We start from the raw sequence: 10,719 nt of genomic DNA on the forward strand, positions 1-10,719 counted from the left end.
TTGTAATATTAGAGTGTGTAAGGTGAGAAAGACAAGATTTCGGGCGAATGTCAGCACTATTTGATTGCTGCCGCTTGACTGCCCTGGCGCTTGTGTTTATGTTAGGGCAATTCGCTATTGGAACACATTTCTAACATCTTTTCTATTTACTTACACATCGTTTTATTTTCTTTGACTTCCTGTCATCGTGTCACATTAATAAGATGTTATCATATTTAAAAGTTTCATGCTGTTATATGCTTAGTCAACATATGTGACTCAGATACACAATTGAAGCACAGACAACCGAGGGTCAATCTGAGGTCAACAGACACAGCAAGTTAAACTGTCATCTTCATCTAGGACAGAGGTCCCCAACCCGCGGGCCGCGGACCGGTACCGGTCTGTGGGTCATTTGGTACCGGACCGCGCAGAAAGAATAAATAATGTACATAAAATGAAAAATTACCAGATTACATCCGTCTATGACTTACTTTTGACGCATGTCAAAACGCTTGTCTACGTCACGTGATACATACCGCTAAAATTAGCCCACCGTAAGCTCGCAAAATGAGTAGAAAACAAATGTCTTATTTTGTTGTATTTATCCCTTGGTCCGTGAAAATATTGTCTGACATTAAACCGGTCCGTGGTGCAAAAAAAGGAGGTCTGGCCTTGGACGGAATTTAGGACTTGAGAAACTCCTTTATCACCGAAGTAATTTAAGACTTCAAACTCCTTCACAGGAAGAGCTCATTAGCAAGGTTACAAATTTATCAGTTCATGGAAGAGACAATGTTTTATTGCTTACATCTGTTCACGCTTAGAACGCCCAGGGGAGCGGTATTCTAATCAAGAAAACTATGTTTTACTAATGTACTCAATAAATAGCTTGCACACAAAAACACAAACACGCTGTCAGAGAGGGAGAAAAAAAGAAAAAAAGGAGAAAAGGCAAAGAAAGGAAGAGGAAGTGGGGAGAGGGTAGAGGGGAGAGAGAGAGTGAATAGAAAAAATAAAGAATATAAAGAAGAGGACATGAAAGAAGCTACGAGATGAGGATGCACAAAACCGGGTTAGATGGTGGACACTGATTGACTGTGGCGACCCCTGAAGGGAAAAGCCGAAAAGAAGAAGACGTGCGACTTAACCAAGTTACGGAATCGGCTCCAATAAGCGGCTCACTATTAAGAGCCAGCTCCAGTTGTTCACTTCAAGAGTAAGAGCTTGTTTGTTCGCGAACGACACATCACTACTATGAATGCAGTTGACCGTATACGCTCCAGTGAGAAATCAGAAAAGACGTCGTAAGTAAATTTGTTTTATTCCCAGGTTAACATTTGTCTTTACAACACACTGGCAGTGCCATACACACACTAGTGAGACAATTAGAAAATGTGTACTGAGTACATTTACTTTATTCTTCATTCACATTTTTTCTTTTGTTACTGTACACTGGCAGCACCATGCATGCTCCAATGAAACTCCCAGAAAGATTTGGTAAGTAAAGTTATTTTATGCTTAAGGTAACGTGTACAATACAGAGACATTTCTGTCGAGGGTTAAGACTGAATTTTGAGGAGCCCTAATAATGACGAATAACAGTACCACAAAATGGGGGGATATCACTCTTTTGTCACATCCTCCTCAGCGCCAGGAGCGCGCCCCTCCCCTCCCTGCTCTCCGGACTCACTCACCTGTTGCTCATTACCTTGATTGTGCCTTCTGGCTATAAAAGCCACCTGTTCCCGCTCGGTTGCGCCGGTGTATTCTCTGTTGTTCCGCTGTCCGCTTCCGTCAGTACGCAGGTTGGTCCCGTTTGTCCACTCGGTCGTCTTACTCCCTGTTTTGCCCTACATGTCTCAGTAAAGACCTTTTCTTGAACTTGCAGTCTCCACCGTGTATTTTGGATCCAACTCCTTACTATTTTTCCTCGTCCTTCGAGTCCTGTCACCACTCCTCGAGCAGGACGTGACATAATACACCGGCCGCCCATGGATCTCCCCGGTGGAGACGAGTTCATATCCGCCTTAGCCCATCAGGCGGAGCGTTCGACCCAGCTGGCGCAAGCTATCTCGGAGAACCGCCACATCGCATCCTCGCTGGCTCAACGCCTACACGCCTCGCTACCCTCACGGCCCCTTCCTCCCCCCCGTGATTAGTCGCGAGCTCTCCCTACCACACCCCTCACGCTACGCAGGTGAACCCGGTCGCTGTGCTCAATTCCTGATGCAGTGCTCGCTGGTTTTTAAACAACAACCCTCCGCCTTTGTTAGAGGCTAGGTGGCTTTCATCACCAGCCTGCTCACGGGCCAGGCCGAGTCCTGGGTGTTGGCCGTCCGGGAGTCCGAGCCTGAACTATTCAGTTCCTACCCGGACTTTGTGGCCGAGCTTCGCCAAGTGTTCCACCACCTGGTCACAGAGTGCGAGGCTGAGGGACTCCTCCATGACTGCGTACAAGGAACGCTTTCGGCCGCTGAGTATTCCATCGCCTTCCGCATCCTGGCTGCCCAGAGTGGCAACAACGATCGGGCGCTGAGAGGAGTGTTTCGTCGCGGATTGAGCGCCGCTCTCAAAGACGAGTTGACCACCCGCGACGCTGGCACCACCTTCAGCGAGATGCAGGTGGGGAGCGGGGGCGATCGTGCCAACCCCGGGGGTCGTCGAACTCAAGCACCCGTAAGTCCCTGGCCAATCGGCGACCGCAGCGGCTATCGGAGGCGTCAAGGACGGCGCCTGTCACATGATTGGAGTTGGACGGCGAATTATTTGGCCCGTCCAACTCCCAAGCTATACGGGCGTTAGTGGATTCGGGGGCGGACGGGTGCTTCATCGACCCCCAACTGGCAGAGACATTGGGTTGCGGCATCGAGGAACTCGAGATCCCCAAGGAGATCCTGGACCTTGACGGCCGACTGTTAGCCCGGGTTACGCATATCACCGCACCACTCAAACTCCGGCTGTCGGGCAACCATGTCGAACACCGCCGATTCCTGCTCATGTCCTCCCGCAACGTGCCACTCGTACCTGGGCCTTCCTTGGCTCAGCACCCATGACGCTTCCATATCGTGGGAGGTCCCCACCATACAGCGTTGGAGCCCCTACTGCTACGCTAACTGTCTACGGTCAGCTACGGCAGGGCGAGACCCCTCTCGTGGCGGCTTTCCCAAAGAGATCTGCCTCGAGGGCGTGCCGTGTTGTTATCATGACCTGCAGGAGGCCTTCAGTAAGGACAGCGCGCAATCCCTGCCACCCCACCGACCGTATGACTGCACCATCGAACTGCAGCCGGGGGCTCTACTACCGGACTCCCGACTTTACTATATTTCACACCCGGACCAAGAAGCCCTGCGCACATACATTGACTCTTCCCTTGCGGCGGGACTTATCCGACCCTCACGTTCTCCACTCGGCGCAGGGTTCTTCTTTATAGAAAAGAAAGATAAAGTGAGACCTCAACTTACAAAGACCTCAACTTACAAACTTTTTGTCTTACAAACGTCAAATTTATGAAAATTAAACCTTATAATAAGCACTATTTTCATAATACACACCCACCACAGCTGGCGGAGTGATCTTCGGCGGTAGCACACAACCGAACAGCACCAGAGGTTAAGTTACCAACAGTCCTTATGGAAGGTGACTCTCCTTCCATAAGCCATCAACGACCATCAAAAAGGTAAATAAAACTTTATTTTACAGCACAGTTTATTCCTTTAATTACAGATGTCATGTAATGCGCCTCTCTTTCCAAACAGCAATTCCCTTTGACCTTCGACCTCCAACGCCATTCCATCAAGCCATAAATGACCATCACAAATGCAAATAAAGTGACTTTATGATACAATGCAGTGTATTTCTTTCATTACAATACAATAGCACATTTATTATACATAGAATAAGGTATGTTGTGTGTAGTTTTAAGGCTTATTTAGTTGAAAAGTATATTTTATGGAAACCCGGGAGCGGATTATTCCAATTTTAATTCCTATGGGAAATATTTTTTGAGATTTTTTTTATATTTTTTTCGCCTTACACACTCAGTCTGGGAACAATTAAGTTCGTAAGTTGAGGTCTCACTGTAGTTCCCTGCGTCCGTGTGTTGACTATCGCGGTCTGAAGGACATCACCATTCGCAACAAATACCCTCTCCCCCTCATGGAGTCGGCCTTCGCCCCCCTCCAATTGGCCACCATATTTACTAAGTTGGATTTGCGTAGCGCATACCATCTGGTTCGCATCAGAGAGAGGGACGAGTGGAAACTGCATTCAAAACGCCCTTGCCGTTCGGACTCACCAAGGCTCCCGCCGTCTTTCAAAACTTTACCAATGATGTGCTCAGGAATTTCCTCAACGTGTTTGTCTTCGTGTATATGCACGACATCCTTATATTTTCTAAAGCCGCAGATGAACACCGGCAGCATGTCCGAGGGGTCCTGGCGCGGCTCCTGCAAAACCGGCTCCACGTGAAGGCAGAGAAGTTCCACGTCCGCTCTCTGACTTTTCTGGGGTTCGTCGTGGAGCAAGGCCAACTGCGGGCCGATCCCGCCAAGACCAAAGCGATGGTAGAGTGGCCAACCCCGGAGACGCGCAAACAATTCCAGTGATTTTTGGGGTTTGCTAACTTCTACCGCCGCTTCATCCGCGGTTATAGTCAGAAGGCACTTCCCCTAACCAATCTCACCTCTACCAAGGTCCCCTTTAGGTGGACTCCCGACGCAGAGGGAGCGTTTAACCACCTCCGTCACACCTTCACCAACCCTACTGTCTTGCGTCGCCCCGACCCAGACCACGCGTTCGCAGTAGAGGTCGACGAATCGGAGTCCAGGGTGGGTGCGGTATTATCCCAGCGCTCCCCGGTCGACCAGAAGCTCCACCCATGCGCCTTCTGCAACAAATGCTGGGCGCCCTGAGGTGGGAGGTAGAGAAGAAGGTTCAGGAGACCCAGGGAGGTAACCCCATCCCCAAGGGTTGCCCTGTGGATCGCCTATTTGTCCCCCTGCTCTACGCACCGAGGTGCTGCACTGGGGACACGCCTCCAGGGTCGCCTGTCACCCAGGGGGTCAACAGGACGATCCATCTCATCGCACAGCTGTTCTGGTGGCCGGAGTACAGGAGGGACGTCACGGACTACGTGAAGGCATGCCCCGCCTGTGCCCGTGGGACGGTCTCAGCATAAACCCCCGGCGGGACTTCTCCAGCCGCTACCGGTCCCCTCCCGACCCTGGTACAATATCTCCCTGGACTTTGTCATGCACCGGCGTACCAGGTCGGGCAGGAGGTATGGCTGTCCACGAGGGACTTCCGGTTGGCCGGGACATCGGCCAAGCTGGGTCCACGGTTCACGGGTCCCTTCCCCATTGAGGCCATCCTCAGCCCGGTCTCGGTTAGGCTCCGGCTGTCACCCACGATGAGGAATCACCCGGTCTTCCACGTATCCCTCCTCAAGCCGGTGGAGACCAGCCCCCTAGCTCCGGCACCCGCCTAACCGCCCCCTCCCCGGATGGTGGACGGCGACCCTGTCTACAACGTGCGGGAGATATTGGAGTCAAGGCGCATGGGCAGGGGATTGCAATACCTGGTTGATTGGGAGGGTTACGGGCCCGAAGAACGTCAATGGGTTCCCCGCTCTTGGACCCTCGACCCATCTCTCACCCGAGCGTTCCACTCGGCTCACCCCTCCAAACCAGGTGGGCCACCAGGGGGCGTCCGTTGAGGGGGGCGGGCACTGTCACATCCTCCTCAGCGCCAAGAGCGCGCCCCTCCCCTCCCTGCTCTCCGGACTCACTAACCTGTTGCTCACTTCCTTGATTGTGACTTCTGGCTATAAAAGCCACCTGTTCTCGCTCGGTTGCGCCGGTGTATTCTCTGTTGTTCCGCTGTCTTCCGTCAGTACGCAGGTTGGTCCCGTTTGTCCACTCGTTTGTCTTGCTCCTTGTTTTGCCCTACATGTCTCAGTAAAGACCTTTTCTTGAACTTGCCGTCTCCACCGTGTATTTTGGATCCAACTCCTTACTATTTTTCCTCGACCCTCGAGTCCTGTCACCACTCCTCCAGCAGGATGTGACATCTTTATGGTACAAAGGGTAATACTGTATTTAAAATATATTGTGCTCTAACTTTAGAGTTATTTATGTGTATTTTTTTGCAAACATATACACTTCCTGTACGTATTTAAACGTACGAAGCCTCGAAGGGGTCATGAAATTTTAAAAAATTGCGTTCCCTGGCAAAGATTTGCATTCCCTCGCAAATGTTTGCGTTCCCTCGCAATACTTTGCATTCCCTCATAAAGAATGCAAGATCTCGCTATCTTTTTTTAAAAACGCGGGTTTATGTACTTCCGGTGCATCGTCGGGGAAACTGAAAACAACGAACAAGGACCCTTTTCACCCATTTCACCCGTTCACTGTGAGTTTAATCAAATTTTACCTTAAAATTGGCTTGAAATACAAAGACATTGAATTCGGTATTGAGATTAAGTACTGTGACCTCCGTCCGATGCCCGGCGTGGGCCGGGCGTGTCTGTGCGGGTCTCTGCAAGTGTCTGTGATTCCTTGGCAGTCCGTGTGATTCTGATTCTCTCTGTCCCGCGACGGCTACTTATATACCATTTTCAAGCATGGGACATGCGTCAGACTGAGACGCACATCAAAGAGATCAAGGGCTTGAAAGACATGAAAGGGTTGAAAGGCGCACTTCAAAAGCATACACACGTCAGCGCCGTGGAGCGCACGTATGACGCCACAGCCTTAGGAACATTAAATTGTGAGAATCTAATCTTGGCATACGAACTAGTTTTTGGCAAACTAACCAAACCACATGGAGCACCGCGGTGGCTGGACCAGTATTAGGCGGAAGAACACCAAACCACAAGGTCGAACAGCGCCATGGTGGCTGGCGGACTAATTTTACACATCCCCATTGAGTGCAGACGTTGTGATCGAGTGAAGTACTTTTGCTATTATGGAGCAGAAAGAGACTCCACCACAGGCTAGTGTTAAGATGAAGAGGACACAAAAGAAAATTATGGTCGAGCAGAAAAAGGAGATAATCGAAAAACACGAACGAGGTATGCGTTTGTGTGACTTAGCTGTCCCAGTACCATTACGCTAAGTCGACCATTGCTACCATCCATTGACAACATCACAGAGTTCAATAAAATGACTTTATTATACACTACAGTTCATTTCTTTAATTACAATACACTAGCACATTTATTATACATAAATAAGGTCTATCTTGTGTAGTTTTAAGGCTTATTTAGTACAAAAATGTGTTTTATGGGGACCTGGGAATTGATTATTCTCATTTTAATGGTTTCTTTTGGGAAATAAATGTTTGGCAGACGAACTTTTCGCCTTACATACACTTTCTGGGAACCAATTAAGTTCATAAGCTGAGGTATCACTGCATTTCGTCGAAAAACGTTCTATGACTTGGGAGGTCCTGGTTGACTTTATTCGCAACCAATTGCAGCATTCCTGACTACGACACGGTTACAGGTGGATGTCCAGTCAGTGCAGAGAACATGAGCTTCTTGTCAGGAAAGAGGATGTTCGCCTGGTCCTGAAAAAGTGGGCTTCAAGAGGAGTATCTTGAAGGCAAGCAAGACGTGAGACGACGAAACTACTTCTCTCAAGAACCTAATTTTATATGGCATATAAATCCTATAACATTCTACAACAAACAGAAACAATTTGGAATTTGCATCGATGGGGCTACTCGTGGTTTTTCAAGGAAAATGATGTGGCTCAATGCCTACTCTGTCACGTGCGAGATGACAGCGAGGGGCGGGGCGAGGCTGCCTCTCCCGGCCGGCCTCCACCTGCTGTCAATGTCACGTTCACCTCGTTCGTGCCGGATTATTGACTGACCTCGTATCTCGACCGTATCCTGGACTATTTCTACGGTACGTGAGTTTGCCGGTCCGAGGTGTTTACCCGCGTCCCATAAATTTAAAGAGTTTGATGTTTCTCTTCATTTGTAAGGAGGTTCGTTGTCAGATCTCCCAGGCAGGTGACACGCAGAGCTTGATCGTGGCGTGGCGTTGAGCAAGTCGTGCTGTGAAACTCCATCCAATGCTGAGCGGGTCTCTGCGAGCTGCGTGTCGGTCTGGGTCTGAGTCCGAGATTGGTCTGAATTCTCTCTGTCCCGCGATGGCTACTTTTATACCATTTTCAAGCGTGGACATGCGTCAGGCTGAGACGCACATCAAGGAGATCAAGGGCTTGAAAGACATCAAAGCCGCGGTGCGCACCGGTGATGCCACAAATTATAATTATCTTCCGGGATTGTGAACTTTTTGCACCCCCGTGTGCCATTTGCTTTTTAAGCGCAGTAGGTGGGTCGGATCACCCCCTACCTCACTACTCGCTGTGTTTTTAGATTTCTTTTGTTTGTTATATTCCTGGTCTGCGTGTTTATTGGACCAGCACCTTTTGGTTCGAGAATAAAACGTCCTGCAAGTTCGTCCGTCTCTGTCGTCTGCATTCGGATCCCACAGTCCCCTACGCACCGATGAGTCAGCCACTGTCATCTGCGCTCGGAGCGTGACATACACAACAAGTAGTGACCCGAAGTTAATTGGAGTTAATAGAAGTTGTGCTCCTTTTGGGGGTTGTCCTCGAATCGTTCGAGCTGATCTTGGGAATGAAAATGGTCACGTGCCAAAGTCAAGGCCCGGGGGCCAAATCTTGCCCGCCACATCATTTTATTTGGCGCACAAAATCTGACTGAACCAACATTTAAAATTGGCCCATGTAAACCACAATAACAGTTACTATTCTTGACTTCACATTTGAAAACTAGTTATTCATTAATTTGTTGTGTATTCTGTATGTAATGTGTAGGTGAGATATAACATTTGGTTTTCACAAATTCATACAGGCCTCGAATTGACACCCTTGTGTTAAAGGCGTGGATTTGGATGTAACTTTATTCGTTTTGCAGTGGAGAAATTTAAATTTCACAGCAGCAAAGTTATGAAAGGAAGAGGAAAGAAAAATAAGTAGAAGAACAAAATACAGGAGCTGCTGGAAAGGCAGCCACTCTCGCGGTGCCATCTTGAAGTAAAAAAAAAAAACAACAACATTGTTTTTAAAACATTAATTAATTAATTAATTAATTAAGTAATTAATTAAAACATTATGTATTAAAGGCTTGTAGCATTTCCTGGTGCCCATACCGCCAGGCAGCACCCTTGACACTTACTTGGATGGAGCCAGCACCGCCAATTAAATAATTTAATATCGGCTTTCTTCGCAGCCAGTGCATGGATTTGTGGTTATCACTCTCCACATACCTCAGTGACAATAGATTCTTTGATGGATTTCTGTACAAAATCATCCTACAGTTTTGTTGCATGGGGCTTATTCAGGTCAGTTCATACATTCTGATAGCCCCATTTATTACATAATTGTATGTATTTTTGCATGTGACAGTGTGTTGATGGGACACGAAAGAAGGGAAAAAATCAGATAGTGGAAAGAAGATAGTGGTGTGTGTGGGGGCTGGGGTGTCACGGGGTGTCAAGGTAAACAAATATGAACAAAAAATGGGGAGTGGGTGGATGTGGTGAAGATGAGAAGGGAGAGAAAAGCAGCCTCATGCTATAATTTCTTGCTCATAAGTGTGGCCATGACTGTGCAGCCCTTCCTAAATCTGTCTGTATATTATTTTCAACAGGATGAGTTGGATAAATCTGCCTTAGTTTGGAACTGTCACAGTTTGCGAGGTGGTGATGGCGGGTGCAGATCCCAAGAAGCAGGCAGGAGTGAGTAGGAGGTTGTTTGACAAATTGCATTAAAATAAAGGTCAGCAGGAACAAAATGTAAAACATCAAAATCATCTGAACAGAAAAAATACAAAGTAGCAAAAGAAGACCAAAAGTAAAAGTCCGCCAAGTTTAAACAAACACATACACAATGCATGCAGCAAACATGCAGCAAACAATGAACCGACACCGGATGGTCGTGCCGGTTGTCCTTTTAAGTGTCAGTGATTAAACGACCAGCACCTGTGAGGCTGCAGGCAGGGCTGACGTCGCTACCCGTTGGTCGCCAATCTGATCGGGACGATCAGCACCTGTGCAGGTGCAGGCGGGGCCGACAGCGCCCCCCGTTGGTCGCCAACCAGATCATGACAGTACCCCCCCTTCAAGGGGCTGCTTCCAGAAGTCCCAACAGTCTCCCAAAAGGTCCACTCGCCAGGGAACAATGGTGGAGACGGCAACCGATTCCTCTCCAGCATACGACGGGCGGCGGCCTGATGGGAACGCGACTCGGCCTGGGGTGGACGAAGACGCGGCACGGATCGCGATGGTGCATGGCTCAACGTGGACGTCGAACTTCCAGGCGCAGAATGGCACCCCGTACGGCCGTATAGGACCAGGTCTCGAACGGATGCCGACGTGGGCGTGAACTGCCCGGCACCGGGGAAATCTGCAACTCTGCTTCACAACACCTGACTTCACAACATCATGGCAGCGGGTAGAAGTCGGCATCATGGCAGGTTGTACGATTTCACCCCTGGCCTTCACAATGGCCATGGAGGTCATCATCAGGGCCTCAAGGTGGGTGGTGGGAGGTGAGCGAACAAGGAATGGGATCCACCTCCCACCTATCCGGGCATACATGGATGACATGACCAGCTACTTGGAAAACTGCAGGAAAACATCAAATGGGCCCGGATGAAAATCAAGCCGAGCAAGTCACGCAGCATCTCAATCGTCAAGGGACA

The 10,719-nt window shown here is 49.0% G+C and overlaps 1 pseudogene; it reads left to right on the forward strand.

The window, feature by feature from the left end:
- Positions 1 to 7,488: 7,488 nt before the first annotated feature.
- LOC148896675 (uncharacterized) lies at positions 7,489 to 9,812 on the forward strand (annotated as a pseudogene).
- Positions 9,813 to 10,719: the final 907 nt, after the last annotated feature.

The sequence above is a fragment of the Hippocampus bargibanti genome, linkage group LG06, assembly GCF_051943395.1.
Source record: "Hippocampus bargibanti isolate YZ-2025 linkage group LG06, ASM5194339v1, whole genome shotgun sequence".
Taxonomy (NCBI): domain Eukaryota; kingdom Metazoa; phylum Chordata; class Actinopteri; order Syngnathiformes; family Syngnathidae; genus Hippocampus; species Hippocampus bargibanti.